Source organism: Ambystoma mexicanum, chromosome 8, assembly GCF_040938575.1.
Source record: "Ambystoma mexicanum isolate Mex_15411 chromosome 8, UKY_AmexF1_1, whole genome shotgun sequence".
Taxonomy (NCBI): domain Eukaryota; kingdom Metazoa; phylum Chordata; class Amphibia; order Caudata; family Ambystomatidae; genus Ambystoma; species Ambystoma mexicanum.
Window position 1 is genome coordinate 911,402,815 of NC_090929.1, and position 17,569 is coordinate 911,420,383.

A 17,569-nucleotide genomic window follows, 5' to 3' on the forward strand; every position below is an offset into this window, starting at 1 on the left:
AAGAGAGGGAGTGTGAGCCAGAGAGAGAGAGAGAGAGAGAGAGAGAGAGGGAGTGAGCCAGAGAGAGAGTGTGCAAGAGAGAGCAAGAGAGAGTGTGAGCCAGAGAGAGAGAGAGCAATAGAGAGAGAGAGCAAGAGAGAGAGAGAGAGAGAGCGAGCGAGAGTGAGCGAGAGAGAGTGAGCGAGAGAGTGAGAAAGAGCAAGAGAAAGTGATCAAGAGAGAGAGCTATAGAGTGTGAGCAACAGAGAGAGAGTGTGAGCCAGAGAGAGTGTGTGAGCCAGAGAGAGAGAGAGAGAGTGAGCAAGAGAAAGAGAGTGTGAGCAAGAAAGAGAGTGTGAGCAAGAGAAAGAGATTGAGCAAGAGAGAGCGAGAGCAAGAGAGAGAGAGCGAAAGAAAGAGAGTGAGAGAGTGAGCCAGAGTGAGAGAGAGAGTGTGAGCAGGAGAGAGAGAGAGCAAGAGAGAGAGCAAGAGAGGGAGTGTGAGCCAGAGAGGGAGTGTGAGCCAGAGAGAGAGAGTGTAAGCAAGAGAGAGAGAGTGTGAGCAAGAAAGAGAGTGTGAGCAAGAGAAAGAGATTGAGCAAGAGAGAGCGAGAGCAAGAGAGAGAGAGCGAAAGAAAGAGAGTGAGCCAGAGTGAGAGAGAGAGTGTGAGCAGGAGAGAGAGAGAGCAAGAGAGATAGCCAGAGAGAGTGTGAGCCCGAGCGAGAGTGTGAGCAAGAGAGAGCAAGAGAGTGGACTGAGCCAGAGTGAGCCAGAGTGAGAGAGAGAGTGAGCGAGAGAATGAGCGAGAGAGATTTGGCGAGAGAGTGAGAAAGAGTAAGAGAGAGTGATCAAGAGAGAGAGCGAGTCTGAGTGAGAGAGAGAGTCTAAGCGAGAGAGAGAGTCTGAGCCAGAGTGAGAGTGTTAGCCAGAGAGAGAGAGTGTGAGCCAGAGAGAGAGTGTGAGCCAGAGAGAGAGAGTGTGAGCGAGAGAGAGTGAGCCAGAGTGAGTCAGAGAGAGTATGAGAGAGAGTTAGCAAGAGTGAGAGATAGCAAGAGAGAGAGCTTGAGAGTGTGAGCAAGAGAGAGAGAGAGTGTGAGCAAGACATAGAGTGTGAGAAAGATAGAGAAAGAGTGTGAGCAGGAGAGAGAGAGTGTGCGCCAGAGAGAGAGAGTGTGCGCCAGAGAGAGAGAGTGTGCGCCAGAGAGAGAGAGCAGGAGAGAGCGTGTGAGAGCAAGAGTGTGAAAGCAAGAGTGTGAGCAAGAGAGTGAGAGAGAGAAAGAGAAAGAGAGTGAGCTGAGCCAGAGTGAGTCAGAGAGAGTGGGAGAGAGAGTTAGCAAGAGTGAGAGAGAGCAAGAGCGAGAGCATGAGAGTGTGAGCAAGAGAGAGAGAGAGAGAGAGTGAGCAAAAGAGAGTGAGATAGTGTGAGCAAGAGAGAGTGAGCGAGCAAGAGAGTGAGTGTGAGCCAGAGAGAGAGTGAGAGTGAGCTAGAGTGAGCGAGAGTCTGAGCAAGAGGGAGAGAGCAAAAGTGAGTGCCAGAGAGAAATCCAGAGTATGAGCCAGAGCAAGAGAGAGAGCAAGAGAGAGAGCGTGATCAAGAGAGAGAGCGTGAGCAAGAGAGAGAGTGTGAGCAAGAATATGAGCCAGAGTGTGAGCCAGTGTGAGTGTGAGCCAGATAGAGAGAGAGAGAGAGAGAGAGTGTGTGAGCAAGGGAGAGAGAGAGTGTGAGCAAGAGAGAGAGAGCAAGAGAGAAAGTGAGCAAGAGAGAGAGAGAGAGCAAGAGAGAGAGAGCAAGAGAGTGAGCCAGAGAGAGAGAGAGCAAGAGAGAGAGTGTATGCCAGAGAGAGTGTGTGAGCCAGAGAGTGTGTGAGCCAAGAGAGAGTGTGAGCCAGAGAGAGAGTGTGATCCAGAGAGAGAGAGAGAGAGTGAGCCAGAGAGAGAGAGTGAGCCAGAGTGAGAAAGTGTGAACCAGAGTGAGAGTGTGAGCAAGAGAGAGAGAGAGAGAGAGCAAGAGAGAGAGAGCAAGAGAGTGAGCAAGAGAGAGTGTGAGCCAGAGAGAGAGTGTGAGCCAGAAAGAGTGTGTGAGCCAGAGAGAGTGTGAGCAAGAGAGAGAGAGTGTGAGCAAGAGAGAGAGTGTGAGCAACAGAGAGAGAGAGACAGAGAGAGGGTGAGAGGGAGTTAGGGAGGGAGTGAGCAAGAGAGGGGGAGTGAGTGAGCAAGAGGGAGTGAGCGAGAGAGAGGGAGTGAGCAAGAGAGTGAGAGAGAGGGAGTGAGCAAGTGAGTGAGCGAGAGGAGAGAGTGAGCGAGCGAGGGAGTGAACGAGCCAGAGGGAGTGAGCGAGAGGGAGCGAGCGAGAGGGAGTGAGCGAGCGAGAGGGAGGGAGTGAGTGAGAGGGAGTGAGCGAGCGAGAGAGAGGGAGTGAGCGAGAGAGGGAGTGAGCGAGAGTGACTCTCTCTCTCTGCCAGTCCTTCTGCTACCTTTAGCAGTGAGTGAGGAAAAGGCTTGAAGCAGAGAGGGCTGGGTCATTCAAACTCATGTGTCATTCAAGAGAACCTCCCCTTGACAAATCAGCCCATTAAATAGCATGTGATTTCCTTTGTGCCTTTGACCGAGATTCAAATTGCAGTGCTGAAGAGAAAAATGTTAAATTCATCTGGTTTCCTCCTTTTTCATAAATGAACAATGGGGTGTAGAAAAGTATAGGGAAATACTTTTCCCTATTCTGAATTTCAACAAGGTAGCTCTGCATTTCATCATCACCAGTTTAGCAAAGGTCTGAATTTTAACTAGGGCCAAGGGTGTGAGACTCGTGTGTGAGCCTCATACTGTGTCTAATAGATGTCAGTATTATTACGCAAAAAGCTCAAGCCAGTCAATTTGAATTTGACCCTGCACAACAGGTTTTATCATTTGCACCACACCACAGCAATGGACTAAATGCAAAAAGTAAAATAACATACTAATTCTACTAACATTCGAGGACCCAATAACATATTCCCCTACTAATATTCAATGCAATTTAGGCCATTGCTTATGAGTGCAAAACATTGGTACATAGGGGCAAAGCGGCCCATTTAATAAAATGTAAAGATATTTGAACTGCGCAAAGTCAACTGGAAATGTAGAATTAGATTTGTTCTGCAGTGAACATGTGACAGGGTTGAAATGCAAGTTGATTTATTCAAACTGCCTCTTTATTTCATTTATGAAAAAGGAGGAAACCGTGCTGGATGAATGTACATTTTTTCTCTTCAGCGCTGCAGTTGGAATTTCCATCAAAGGCACAAAGGAAATTGCATGCTATTTAATTGGTTGTTTCGTCAGAGCAAGAGCGTTAAAGAGTGAATGCGATCGAGAGTGAATGTGAGTGAGAGTGCTGGGAAGCAAGCACAAGTGAGAGTGAGCAAGAGAGCAAGCGAGAAAGAGCGAGTGAACGAATGAGCGAGCAACGGAGACCGAGCACGAGAGAGAGTGCGATTGAGAGAGCAAGAAAGGCAGAGAGAGCAAAAGAGAGATAGCGCCAGAGAGAGTGAGCAAGAGAGAGAGAGAGATAAAGAGATAAAGAGCATGAGTGAGTGAGCAAGAGAGTTAGCTGAGCCATAGTGAACCAGAGTGAGAGAGAGCGAGAGTGAGCGAGAGAGAGCAAGAGAGAGAATGAGCGAGAGAGAGAGCAAGAGAGAGTGAGCAAGAGCGAGAGTGTGAGCAAGAGAGGGAGTGTGAGCAAGAGAGAGAGAGAGTGTGAGCCAGAGAGAGAGTGTGCGCCAGAGAGAGAGAGTGTGAGCAAGAGAGCCAGAGTGCGTGAAAGAGAGAGCAAGAGAGAGAGTGTGAGCCAGAGAGAGAGAGTGTGAGCCAGAGAGAGAGAGAGAGAGAGAGAGCCAGAGAGAGAGAGAGAGAGTGAGTCAGAATCAGGGAGAGAGAGAGTGAGCCAGTGAGAGCAAGAGGGAGAGCCAGAGTGAGCCAGAGAGAGGGTGTGAGAGCGAGAGAGAGAGAGAGCCAGAGAGAGTTAGTAAGAGTGAGTGAGAGAGAGTGAGCAAGAGAGAGAGAGTGTGTGAGCAAGAGAGAGAGAGTGTGTGAGCAAGAGAGAGAGAGCAAGAGAGAGAGAGAGCAAGAGAGAGCAAGAGAGCGCCAAGAGAGAGAGTGTGAGCAAGAGAGAGAGAGCAAGAGAGAGAGAGTGAGAGAGCAAGAGAGAGAGCGAGAGAGAGAGAGCAAGAGAGAGAGAGAGAGAGAGAGCAAGAGAGAGAGAGCGAGCGAGATGGAGAGAGTGAGTGAGCCCGAGTGAGCGAGAGTGTGAGCAAGAGAGAGAGCGAGCAAGAGAGTGTGAGCATGAGAGAGAGCACAAGAGAGAGAGAGTGTGAGCATGAGAGAGAGCAAGAGAGAGAGTGAGCAAGAGAAAGTGAGAGAGCATGAGAGTGAGTCAGCCAGAGAGAGTGAGCCAGTCAGAGAGAGAGAGAGAGAGAGAGAGACAGAGTCAGAGAGAGTGTGAGCCAGAGAGAGCAAGAGGGAGAGCAAGAGGGAGAGCCAGAGTGAGCCAGCGTGAGGGTGTGAGAGGGAGAGAGAGTGAGCGAGAGTGTGAGCAAGAGAGAGAGCAAGAGAGTGTGAGCACGAGAGAGAGCGAGAGAGAGAGTGCAAGAGAGAGAGAGAGCAAGAGAGAGAGTGAGCAAGAGAGAGAGTGAGCCAGTCAGAGAGAGAGAGAGAGACAGAGTCAGAGAGAGTGTGAGCCAGAGAGAGCAAGAGGGAGAGCAAGAGGGAGAGCCAGAGTGAGCCAGCGTGAGGGTGTGAGAGGGAGAGAGAGTGAGAGAGAGAGAGTTAGTAAGAGTGAGCGAGAGAGAGTGAGCAAGAGTGAGAGTGAGCAAGAGAGAGAGTGTGTGAGCAAGAGGGAGAGAGAGTGTGTGAGCAAGAGAGAGAGAGAGCAAGAGAGAGTGTGAGCGAGAGAGCAAGAGAGAGAGTGTGAGCGAGAGAGCAAGAGAGAGAGTGTGAGCCAGAGAGAGAGTGTGAGCAACAGAGAGAGTGTGAGCGAGAGAGCAAGAGAGAGAGTGTGAGCCAGAGAGAGCAAGAGAGAGAGAGTGTGAGCCAAAGAGAGAGAGTGTGAGCCAGAGAGAGAGAGCAAGAGTGAGGGCAAGAGTGAGAGTGAGCAAGAGAGTGTGTGAGCCAGAGAGAGAGAGCAAGAGAGAGAGCAAGAGTGAGAGCCAGAGTGAGAGCCAGAGTGAGAGCCAGAGTGAGAGCCAGAGTGAGAGTGAGCAAGAGAGAGAGAGAGCAAGAGAGAGAGAGAGAGAGAGAGAGAGATGGAGAGAGTGAGTGAGCCCGAGTGAGCCAGAGTAAGCCAGAGTGAGCGAGAGTGTGAGCAAGAGAGAGAGCGAGCAAGAGAGAGTGTGAGCATGAGAGAGAGCGCAAGAGAGAGAGTGTGAGCATGAGAGAGAGCAAGAGAGAGCGCAAGAGAGAGAGCAAGAGAAAGTGAGAGAGCATGAGAGTGAGTCAGCCAGAGAGAGTGAGCGAGCAAGAGTGAGCGAGAGAGTGTGAGCAAGAGAGAGAGCAAGAGAGTGTGAGCAGGAGAGAGAGCGAGAGAGAGCAAGAGAGAGAGAGTGAGCCAGAGTGAGCAAGAGTGAGCCAGAGTGTGAGCCAGAGCAAGAGAGTGCAAGAGAGAGAGCAAGAGGGAGAGTGCGAGATGGAGAGACAGTGAGAGAGAGTGAGCCAGAGAGAGCCAGAGAGAGAGAGCGAGCCAGAGAAAGAGAGAGAACCAGAGTGAGAGCCGGAGGGAGAGCCAGGGTGTGAACAAGAGTGAGTGTGAGCAAGAGTGAGAGCCAGAGGGAGAGAGTTAGCCAGAGAGAGAGAGTGAGCGAGCCAAAGTGAGCCAGAGAGAGAGAGTGTGAGCCAAAGTGAGAGTGTGAGCCAGAGAGAGAGAGAGAGTGTGTGAGCCAGAGAGAACAAGTGAGAGAGCAAGAGTGAGAGCAAGAGGGAGAGTGCGAGATGGAGAGACAGTGAGAGAGAGTGAGCCAGAGAGAGTGAGTGAGCCAGAGTGAGACAGAGTGAACCAGAGTGAGCGAGGAAGAGTGAGTGAGCAAGAGAAAGAGAGAGAGCGAGTGTGAGCAAGAGAGAGAGCAAAAGAGAGTGTGAGCACGAGAGAGAGCAAGAGAGTGTGAGCCAGAGAGAGAGAGAGAGCAAGAGAGAGTGAACAAGAGAGTGAGAGAGCAAGAGAGAGAGAGCGAGAGCGAGAGAGAGAGAGAGCGAGATGGAGAGAGTGAGCCCGAGTGAGTGAGCCAGAGTGAGCAAGAGTGTGAGCAAGAGAGAGAGCGAGCAAGAGAGAGAGTGTGAGCATGAGAGAGAGCGCAAGAGAGAGTGTGAGCATGAGAGAGAGCAAGAGAGAGAGTGCAAGAGAGAGAGAGAGCAAGAGAAAGTGCGAGAGAGAGCATGAGTGAGTCAGCCAGAGAGAGTGAGTGAGCCAGAGTGAGCGAGCGAGAGAGTGTGAGCATGAGAGTGTGCAAGAGAGAGAGCATGAGAGAGAGCAAGAGAGAGCATGAGCAAGAGAGTGTGAGCAAGAGAGAGAGTGTGAGCAAGAGAGAGAGTGTGAGCAAGAGAGCGAGTGTGTGAGCAAGAGATAGTGTGAGCAACAGAGAGAGAGAGCCAGAGAGAGAGAGGGAGAGCCAGAGAGAGAGAGAGAGAGCGAGAGAGAGAGAGAGCGAGAGACAGAGAGAAAGAGAGAGAGAGCAAGAGAGAGAGCCTGAGTGAGAGCCGGAGTGAGAGCCAGGGTGTGAGCAAGAGTGAGTGTGAGCAAGAGTGAGAGCTAGAGTGAGAGAGGGTGTGAGCCAAAGTGAGAGTGTGAGCCAGAGAGAGAGAGTGAGCCAGAGAGAAAAATTGAGAGAGCAAGAGTGAGAGCAAGAGGGAGAGCCAGAGTGAGCCAGAGGGAGAGTGTGAGAGCGAGAGAGCAAGAGAGAAAGAGAGAGAGCAACAGAGAGAGAGCAAGAGAGAGAGCGCGAGATAGAGAGACAGTGAGAGAGAGTGAGCCAGAGAGAGTGAGTGAGCCAGAGTGAGCGAGGAAGAGTGAGAGTGAGCAAGAGAAAGAGAGAGAGAGTGTGAGCAAGAGAGAGCAAAAGAGAGTGTGAGCACGAGAGAGAGCGGAGAGAGCGAGAGAGAGAGAGAGAGAGTGTGTGAGCCAGAGAGAGAGTGTGAGCCAGAGAGAGAGTGTGAGCAAGAGAGAGAGTGTGAGCAAGAGAGAGTGAGAGCAAGAGAGAGTGAGTGAGAGAGTGAGCCAGAGTGAGAGAGAGTGTGTGAGCAGGAGAGAAAGAGAGATAGCCAGAGAGAGTGTGAGCCAGAGAGAGAGCGAGAGAGCAAGAGAGTGAGCTGAGCCAGCGTGAGCCAGAGAGAGAGAGAGAGAGAGAGAGAGAGAGAGAGAAAGTGAGCGAGAGTGAGCAAGAGAGAGTGAGCGAGATTGAGCAAGAGAGCTAGAGAGTGAGCGAGAGAGTGAGTGAGAGAGTGAGCAAAAGAGAGAGCATGAGAGTGTCAGCAAGAGAGAGAGCAAGAGAGAGAGTGTGAGCCAGAGAGAGAGTGTGAGCCAGAAAGAGAGTGTAAGCCAGAGAGAGAGAGAGTGAGAGCAAGAGAGAGAGAGGGTGTGGGCAATAGAGAGCGAGCGAGAGTGCTAGAGTGAGCGAGAGAGAGAGAGAGTGTGCAAGAGAGAGTGAGTGTGAGCAAGAGAGAGAGACAGAGAGTGTGAGCAAGAGAGAGGGCGAGAGAGAGCAAGAGAGAGAGTTTGAGCCAGAGAGAGAGAGAGAGAGAGTGAGCAAGAGATAGAAATAGAGAGTGAGCAAGAGAGAGAGCAAGAGAGGGAGTGTGAGCCAGAGAGAGTCAGAGCCAGAGAGAGTCAGAGCCAGAGAGAGTCAGAGCCAGAGAGAGTCAGAGCCAGAGAGAGTCTGAGCCAGAGAGAGAGTGTTAGCCAGAGAGAGAGAGTGTGAGCAAGAGAGAATGTGAGCCAGAGAGAGAGAGAGCAAGAGAGGGAGAGAGCAAGAGAGAGGGTGTGAGCCAGAGAGGGAGTGTGAGCCAGAGAGAGAGAGAGTAAGCAAGAGAGAGAGAGTGTGAGCAAGAGAGAGAGAGAGAGTGTGAGCAAGAGAGAGAGAGAGTGTGAGCAAGAGGGAGAGAGCAAGAGAGTGAGCTGAGCCAGAGTGTGAGAGAGAGAGCGCGAGCGAGAGAGTGAGAAAGAGCAAGAGAGAGTGATCAAGAGAGAGAGAGTGTGAGCCAGAGAGAGTGTGTGAGCCAGAGAGAGAGAGAGAGTGAGCAAGAGAAAGAGAGAGAGAGAGTGTGAGCAAGAGAGAGAGAGCAAAAGAGTGTGAGCATGAGAGAGAACGAGAGAGAGCAAGAGAGAGAGAGAGAGAGAGAGAATGTGAGCCAGAGAGAGTGTGAGCCAGAGAGAGTGAGCCAGAGAGAGAGAGAGAGCGTGTAAACAAGAGAGAGAGAGAGCGAGAGCAAGAAAGAGAGAGCGAAAGAGAGAGAGTGAGCGAGAGAGTGAGCCAGAGTGAGAGAGAGTGTGAGCAGGAGAGAGAGAGCGCAAGAGAGAGAGCCAGAGAGAGTGTGAGCCAGAGAGAGAGTGTGAGCAAGAGAGAGAGCAAGAGAGTGAACTGAGCCAGCGTGAGCCAGAGTGAGAGATAGAGACCGAGAGAGAGCTAGAGTGAGCGAGAGTGTGCAAGAGAGCTAGAGAGTGAGTGAGAGAGCGAGAGAGAGTGAGCGAGACAGTGAGCAAAATAGAGAGCGCGAGAGTGTGAGCAAGAGAGAGAGAGTGTCAGCAAGAGAGAGAGAGAGCAAGAGAGAGAGAGAGAGAGTGCAAGAGAGAGAGTGTGAGCGAGAGAGAGAGAGAGCAAGAGAGAGCAAGAGAGAGAGCAAGAGAGAGAGTGTGAGCGAGAGAGAGCAAGAGAGGGAGTGAGCCAGAGAGAGAGAGAGTGTGAGCAAGAGAGAGAGAGCAAGAGAGAGTGTGAGCCAGAGAGAGAGAGAGCAAGAGAGAGAGAGCGAGCAAGAGAGGGAGTGTGAGCCAGAGAGGGAGTGTGAGCCAGAGAGAGAGTGTAAGCAAGAGAGAGAGAGAGTGTGAGCAAGAAAGAGAGTGTGAGCAAGAGAAAGAGATTGAGCAAGAGAGAGCGAGAGCAAGAGAGAGAGAGAGCGAAAGAAAGACAGTGAGCCAGAGTGAGAGAGAGAGTGTGAGCAGGAGAGAGAGAGCAAGAGAGATAGCCAGAGAGAGTGTGAGCCCGAGAGAGAGTGTGAGCAAGAGAGAGCAAGAGAGTGAACTGAGCCAGAGTGAGCCGGAGTGAGAGAGAGAGAGCGAGCGAGAGTGAGCTAGAGAATGAGCGAGAGAGCGAGAGAGATTTGGCGAGAGAGAAAGAGTAAGAGAGAGTGATCAAGAGAGAGAGCGAGAGAGAGAGTCTGAGCGAGAGAGAGAGTCTGAGCGAGAGAGAGAGTCTGAGCGAGAGAGAGAGTCTGAGCCAGAGTGAGAGTGTTAGCCAGAGAGAGAGAGTGTGAGCAAGAGAGAGAGTGTGAGCCAGAGAGAGAGAGTGTGAGCGAGAGAGAGTGAGCCAGAGTGAGTCAGAGAGAGTACGAGAGAGAGTTAGCAAGAGTGAGAGAGAGCAAGAGAGAGAGCTTGAGAGTGTGAGCAAGAGAGAGAGAGAGAGTGTGAGCAAGACATAGAGTGTGAGCAAGATAGAGAAAGAGTGTGAGCAGGAGAGAGAGAGAGAGCAAGAGAGTGTGCACCAGAGAGAGAGTGTGCGCCAGAGAGAGAGTGTGCGCCAGAGAGAGAGTGTGCGCCAGAGAGGGAGTGTGAGAGAGAGAGAGCAGGAGAGAGCGTGTGAGCAAGAGAGCAAGAGTGTGAGAGCAAGAGTGTGAAAGCAAGAGAGTGTGAGCAAGAGAGCAAGAGAGTGAGAGAGAGAAAGATAAAGAGAGTGAGCTGAGCCAGAGTGAGTCAGAGAGAGTGGGAGAGAGAGTTAGCAAGAGTGAGAGAGAGCAAGAGAGAGCGTGAGAGTGTGAGCAAGAGAGAGAGAGAGAGATATCAAAAGAGAGTTAGATAGTGTGAGCAAGAGAGAGTGAGCGAGCAAGAGAGTGAGTGTGAGCCAGAGAGAGAGTGAGAGTGAGCTAGAGTGAGCGAGAGTGAGAGAGAGTCTGAGCAAGAGGGAGAGAGCAAAAGTGAGAGCCAGAGAGAGAGAGAGAACCAGAGAGAGAGAGAGCCAGAGAGAGAGAGAGAGAAAGAGAGAGAGAGCCAGAGTATGAGCCAGAGTGTGAGCCAGAGCAAGAGAGAGAGCGTGAGCAAGAGAGAGAGCGTGACCAAGAGAGAGAGCATGAGCAAGAGAGAGAGTGTGAGCAAGAGTGTGAGCAAGGATATGAGCCAGAGTGTGAGCCAGTGTGAGTGTGAGCCAGATAGAGAGAGAGAGAGAGAGAGAGAGAGTGTGAGTGTGAGCAAGGGAGAGAGAGAGTGTGAGCAAGAGAGAGAGCGCAAGAGAGAAAGTGAGCAAGAGAGAGAGAGAGAGCCAGAGAGAGAGAGAGCAAGAGAGAGAGTGTATGCCAGAGAGAGTGTGTGAGCCAGAGAGTGTGAGCCAAGAGAGAGTGTGAGCCAGAGAGAGAGAGAGTGTAAGCAAGCAAGAGAGAGAGAGAGAGTGAGCAAGAGAGAGAGAGAGAGTGTGAGCAAGAGAGAGAGTGTGAGCCAGAGAGAGAGAGTGTGAGCAAGAGAGAGCGAGTGTAAGCAAGAGAGAGTGTGAGCCAGAGAGAGAGAGTGAGCCAGAGAGAGAGAGTGAGCCAGAGTGAGAAAGTGTGAACCAGAGTGAGAGTGTGAGCAAGAGAGAGAGAGAGTGTGAGCAAGAGAGAGAGTGAGTGTGAGCAAGAGAGAGAGTGTGAGCAACAGAGAGAGAGAGAGACAGAGAGAGGGTGAGAGAGAGTGAGAGAGGGAGGGAGTGAGAGGGAGTGAGTGAGTGAGCAAGAGGGAGTGAGCGAGAGGGAGTGAGCAAGAGAGTGAGAGAGAGGGAGTGAGCAAGTGAGTGAGCGAGAGGAGAGAGTGAGCGAGCGAGGGAGTGAGCGAGCCAGAGGGAGTGAGTGAGAGGGAGTGAGTGAGAGGGAGTGAGCTAGAGAGAGGGAGTGAGCGAGAGAGGGAGTGAGCGAGAGTGACTCCCTCTCTCTGCCAGTCCTTCTGCTACCTTTAGCAGTGAGTGAGGAAAAGGCTTGAGGCAGAGAGGGCTGGGTCATTCAAACTCATGTGTCATTCAAGAGAACCTCCCCTTGACAAATCAGCCCATTAAATAGCATGTGATTTCCTTTGTGCCTTTGACCGAGATTCAAATTGCAGTGCGGAAGAGAAAAATGTTAAATTCATCTGGTTTCCTCCTTTTTCATAAATGAACAATGGGGTGTAGAAAAGTATAGGGAAATACTTTTCCCTATTCTGAATTTCAACAAGGTAGCTCTGCATTTCATCATCACCAGTTTAGCAAAGGTCTGAATTTTAACTAGGGCCAAGGGTGCGAGACTCGTGTGTGAGCCTCATACTGTGTCTAATAGATGTCAGTATTATTACGCAAAAAGCTCAAGCCAGCCAATTTGAATTTGACCCTGCACAACAGGTTTTATCATTTGCACCACACCACAGCAATGGACTAAATGCAAAAAGTAAAATAACATACTAATTCTACTAACATTCGAGGACCCAATAACATATTCCCCTACTAATATTCAATGCAATTTAGGCCATTGCTTATGAGTGCAAAACATTGGTGCATAGGGGCAAAGCGGCCCATTTAATAAAATGTAAAGATATTTGAACTGCGCAAAGTCAACTGGAAATGTAGAATTAGATTTGTTCTGCAGTGAACATGTGACAGGGTTGAAATGCAAGTTGATTTATTCAAACTGCCTCTTTATTTCATTTATGAAAAAGGAGGAAACAGTGCTGGATGAATGTACATTTTTTCTCTTCAGCGCTGCAGTTGGAATTTCCATCAAAGGCACAAAGGAAATTGCATGCTATTTAATGGGTTGTTTCGTCAGAGCAAGAGCGTTAAAGAGTGAATGCGATCGAGAGTGAATGTGAGTGAGAGTGCTGGGAAGCAAGCACAAGTGAGAGTGAGCAAGAGAGCTAGAGAGCAAGCGAGAAAGTAAGAGAGAGCGAGTGAACGAATGAGCGAGCAACGGAGACCGAGCACGAGAGAGAGCGCGATTGAGAGAGCAAGAAAGGCAGAGAGAGCAAAAGAGAGATAGCGCCAGAGAGAGTGAGCAAGAGAGAGAGAGAGATAAAGAGATAAAGAGCATGAGTGAGTGAGCAAGAGAGTTAGCTGAGCCATAGTGAACCAGAGTGAGAGAGAGCGAGAGTGAGCGAGAGAGAGAGCAAGAGAGAGAATGAGCGAGAGAGAGAGCAAGAGAGAGTGAGCAAGAGCGAGAGTGTGAGCAAGAGAGGGAGTGTGAGCAAGAGAGAGAGAGAGTGTGAGACAGAGAGAGGGTGTGAGAGTGAGTGAGAGAGAGTGAGCAAGAGAGAGAGAGTGTGTGAGCAAGAGAGAGAGAGAGTGTGTGAGCAAGAGAGAGAGAGAGCAAGAGAGGAAGAGAGCGCCAAGAGAGAGAATGTGAGCAAGAGAGTGTGAGCAAGAGAGAGAGAGCAAGAGAGAGAGAGTGAGAGCAAGAGAGAGAGCGAGAGAGAGAGCAAGAGAGAGAGAGAGCGAGCGAGATGGAGAGAGTGAGTGAGCCCGAGTGAGCCAGAGTGAGCCAGAGTGAGCGAGAGTGTGAGCAAGAGAGAGAGCGAGCAAGAGAGAGTGTGAGCATGAGAGAGAGCGCAAGAGAGAGAGTGAGCAAGAGAAAGTGAGAGAGCATGAGAGTGAGTCAGCCAGAGAGAGTGAGCCAGAGTGAGCGAGCAAGAGTGAGCAAGAGAGTGTGAGCACGAGAGAGAGCGAGAGAGAGCAAAAGAGAGAGAGTGTGAGCCATAGAGAGAGAATGAGCAAGAGCCAGCGAGAGAGAGAGAGCCAGAGTGAGAGCCGGAGTGAGAGCCAGGGTGAGAGAGAGAGTGAGCCAGAGTGAGAGCCAGAGGGAGAGAGTTAGCCAGAGAGAGAGAGAGTGAGCGAGCCAAAGTGAGCCAGAGTGAGAGAGTGAGAGTGTGAGCCAAAGTGAGAGTGTGAGCCAGAGAGAGAGAGAGAGAGAGTGTGAGCCAGAGAGAACAAGTGAGAGAGCAAGAGTGAGAGCAAGAGGGAGAGCCAGAGTGAGCCAGAGGGAGAGTGTGAGAGCAAGAGAGAGAGAGCGAGAGAGAGAGAGAGAGAGAGCAAGAGAGAGAGTGTGAGATGGAGAGACAGTGAGAGAGAGTGAGCCAGAGAGAGTGAGTGAGCCAGAGTGAGCGAGGAAGAGTGAGAGTGAGCCAGAGAAAGAGAGAGAGAGTGTGAGCAAGAGAGAGCAAAAGAGAGTGTGAGCACGAGAGAGAGCGGAGAGAGCAAGAGAGAGAGAGAGAGAGTGTGTGAGCCAGAGAGAGAGTGTGAGCCAGAGAGAGAGTGTGAGCAAGAGAGAGAGTGTGAGCAAGAGAGAGTGAGAGCAAGAGAGAGTGAGTGAGAGAGTGAGCCAGAGTGAGAGAGAGTGTGTGAGCAGGAGAGAAAGAGAGTGTGTGAGCAAGAGAGAGAGAGAGCAAGAGAGAGTGTGAGTGAGAGAGCAAGAGAGAGAGTGTGAGCCAGAGAGAGAGAGAGCGCAAGAGAGAGAGAGAGAGAGCAAGAGAGTGAGCAAGAGAGAGAGTGAGAGCAAGAGAGAGAGTGTGTGCAAGAGAGAGTGAACAAGAGAGTGAGAAAGCAAGAGAGAGAGAGCGAGAGAGAGAGTGAGATGGAGAGAGTGAGTGAGCCCGAGTGAGTGAGCCAGAGTGAGCAAGAGTGTGAGCAAGAGTGTGAGCATGAGAGAGAGCGCAAGAGAGAGAGAGCAAGAGAAAGTGAGAGAGCATGAGAGTGAGTCAGCCAGAGAGAGTGAGTGAGCCAGAGTGAGCGAGAGAGTGTGAGCAAGAGTGAGCCAGAGTGTGAGCCAGAGCAAGAGAGATTGCAAGAGAGAGAGCACGAGAGAGAGCAAGAGAGAGTGTGAGCAAGAGAGTGTGAGCAAGAGAGAGAGAGTGTGAGCAAGCAATAGTGTGAGCAAGAGAGAGAGAGAGATTGTGAGCAACAGAGAGAGAGAGCGAGAGAGAGCCAGAGAGAGAGAGAGCCAGAGAGAGAGAGAGAGACAGAGAGAAAGAGAGAGAGAGAAAGAGAGAGGGCCAGAGTGAGAGCCGGAGTGAGAGCCAGGGTGTGAGCAAGAGTGAGTGTGAGCAGGAGTGAGAGCCAGAGTGAGAGAGGGTGTGAGCCAAAGTGAGAGTGTGAGCCAGAGAGAGAGAGAGAGTGTGAGCCATAGAGAAAAAGTGAGAGAGCAAGAGTGAGAGCAAGAGAGAGAGAGAAAGAGAGAGTGAGCCAGAGTGAGAGAGAGAGTGTGAGCCAGAGAGAGTGTGAGCAAGAGAGAGCAAGAGAGTGAACTGAGCCAGAGTGAGCCAGAGTGAGAGAGAGAGAGCGAGCGAGAGTGATCAAGAGAGAGAGCGAGAGAGAGTCTGAGCGAGAGAGAGAGTCTGAGCGAGAGAGAGAGTCTGAGCCAGAGTGAGAGTTAGCCAGAGAGAGAGAGAGAGCAAGAGAGAGCGAGAGCAAGAGAGAGCGAGAGCAAGAGAGAGAGTGTGAGCCAAAGAGGGAGTGTGAGCCAGAGAGAGAGAAAGAGCGAGTAAGCAAGAGAGAGAGAGAGTGTGAGCAAGAAAGAGAGAGTGTGAGCAAGAGAGAGAGAGAGAGTGAGTGTAAACAAGAGAGACAGAGTGTGAGCAAGAAAGAGAGTGAGCAAGAGAGAGTGAGAGCAAGAGAGAGAGAGAGAGAAAGAGAGAGTGAGCCAGAGTGAGAGAGAGAGTGTGAACAGGAGAGAGAGAGAGAGAGAGAGAAAGAGAGATAGCCAGAGAGAGTGTGAGCCAGAGAGAGTGTGAGCAAGAGAGAGAGCAAGAGAGGGCAAGGGAGAGAGAGAGAGTCAGAGAGAGTGAGAGAGAGAGAGAGCCAGAGAGCCAGAGAGAGCCAGAGAGAGAAAGAGTATGCCAGAGTGAGAGTGTGAGCCAGAGTGAGAGAAAGATAGAGAGAGCAAGAGAATGAGCTGAGGCAGAGTGAGCCAGAGTGAGAGAGAGAGCGAGAGAGTGAGCGAGAGAGCGAGACAGTGAGCGCGAGAGAGTGAGCGAGAGAGTGAGAAAGAGCAAGAGTGATCAAGAGAGAGAGCGACAGAGTGTGAGCAACAGAGAGAGAAAGTGAGCCAGAGAGAGAGAGAGAGAGCAAGAGAAAGAGATAGAGAGAGAATATGAGCAAGAGAGAGAGAGCAAAAGAGAGTGTGAGCATGAGAGAGAGCGAGAGAGAGAGCAAGAGAGTGAACTGAGCCAGCGAGAGTATGAGCCAGAGAGAGAGTGTGAGCCAGAGAGAGAGAGTGAGTGTAAACAAGAGAGACAGAGTGTGAGCAAGAAAGAGAGTGAGCAAGAGAGTGAGAGCAAGAGAGAGAGAAAGAGAGAGTGAGCCAGAGTGAGAGAGTGTGAACAGGAGAGAGAGAGAGAGAGAGAAAGAGAGATAGCCAGAGAGAGTGTGAGCCAGAGTGAGTGAGTGAGAGAGAGAGAGAGTGAGAGTGAGCGAGAGAGTGTGAGCGAGAGTGAGCAAGAGAGTGAATGAGAGTGAGCAAGAGAGCGAGAGAGCGTGAGCGAGTGAGCAAAATAGAGAGCGCGAGAGTGTGAGCAAGAGAGTGTCAGCAAGAGAGAGAGTGAGAGAGAGAGCAAGAGAGAGAGCATGAGAGAGAGAGCGCAAGAGATAATAAGAGAGAGTGAGCAAGAGAGTTAGCAAGAGAGAGAGCAAGAGAGAGAGTGTGAGCCAGAGAGAGAGTGTGAGCCAGAGAGAGAGTGTGAGCCAGAAAGAGAGTGTGAGCCAGAGAGAGAGAGAGAGTGAGAGCAAGAGAGAGAGAGGGTGTGGGCAATAGAGAGCGAGCAAGAGAGCCAGAGTGAGTGAGCGAGAGAGAGTGTGAGCAAGAGAGAGAGGGAGAGCGAGAGAGAGAGAGCAAGAGAGAGAGAGAGAGAGCAAGAGACAGAGAGAGAGCAAGAGAGAGAGAGTGAGCAAGAGATAGAAATAGAGAGTGAGCAAGAGAGGGAGCAAGAGAGGGAGTGTGAGCCAGAGAGAGAGAGTGTGAGAGAGTGTGAGCCAGAGAGAGAGAGTGAGAGAGAGTGAGCCAGAGAGAGAGAGAGTGTGAGCAAGAGAGAGAGAGCAAGAGAGAGTGTGAGCCAGAGAGAGAGAGAGCAAGAGAGAGCGAGCAAGAGAGAGAGAGAGCAAGAGAGAGAGTATGAGTCAGAGAGGGAGTGTGAGCCAGAGAGAGAGAGAGTGTAAGCAAGAGAGAGAGAGAGTGTGAGAAAGAGAGGGAGAGAGAGTGTGAGCAAGAGAGGGAGAGAGAGTGTGAGCAAGAGAGAGAGAGAGAGCGAGAGCAACAGTGAGAGAGAGCCAGAGAGGGCCAGGGAGAGAGAGCGAGTCAGAGAGAGAGAGAGTCAGAGAGAGAGAGAGAAAGAGTGAGCCAGAGAGAGAGAGTGAGCGAGCGTGAGCCAGAGAGAGTGTGAGCCACAGTGAGTGAGTGAGAGAGAGTGAGCAAGAGAGAGAGAGTGTGTGAGCAAGAGAGAGAGAGAGTGTGTGAGCAAGAGAGAGAGAGAGCAAGAGAGGAAGAGAGCGCCAAGAGAGAGAATGTGAGCAAGAGAGTGTGAGCAAGAGAGAGAGAGCAAGAGAGAGAGAGTGAGAGCAAGAGAGAGAGCGAGAGAGAGAGCAAGAGAGAGAGAGAGCGAGCGAGATGGAGAGAGTGAGTGAGCCCGAGTGAGCCAGAGTGAGCCAGAGTGAGCGAGAGTGTGAGCAAGAGAGAGAGCGAGCAAGAGAGAGTGTGAGCATGAGAGAGAGCGCAAGAGAGAGAGTGAGCAAGAGAAAGTGAGAGAGCATGAGAGTGAGTCAGCCAGAGAGAGTGAGCCAGAGTGAGCGAGCAAGAGTGAGCAAGAGAGTGTGAGCACGAGAGAGAGCGAGAGAGAGCAAAAGAGAGAGTGTGAGCCATAGAGAGAGAATGAGCAAGAGTGAGCAAGAGTGAGCCAGAGTGTGAGCCAGAGTGTGAGCCAGAGCAAGAGAGAGTGCAAGAGAGAGAGCAAGAGAGAGAGTGTGAGCGAGAGAGTGTGAGAAAGAGAGTGTGAGCAAGAGAGAGAGAGTGTGAGCAAGAGAGAGAGAGAGTGTGTGAGCGAGCGAGAGAGAGAGCCAGAGAGAGAGAGAGCCAGAGAGAGAGAGAGAGAGCCAGAGAGAGAGCCAGAGAGAGCCAGAGCCAGAGAGAGAGAGAGAGAGCCAGCGAGAGAGAGAGAGCCAGAGTGAGAGCCGGAGTGAGAGCCAGGGTGAGAGAGAGAGTGAGCCAGAGTGAGAGCCAGAGGGAGAGAGTTAGCCAGAGAGAGAGAGAGTGAGCGAGCCAAAGTGAGCCAGAGTGAGAGAGTGAGAGTGTGAGCCAAAGTGAGAGTGTGAGCCAGAGAGAGAGAGAGAGAGAGTGTGAGCCAGAGAGAACAAGTGAGAGAGCAAGAGTGAGAGCAAGAGGGAGA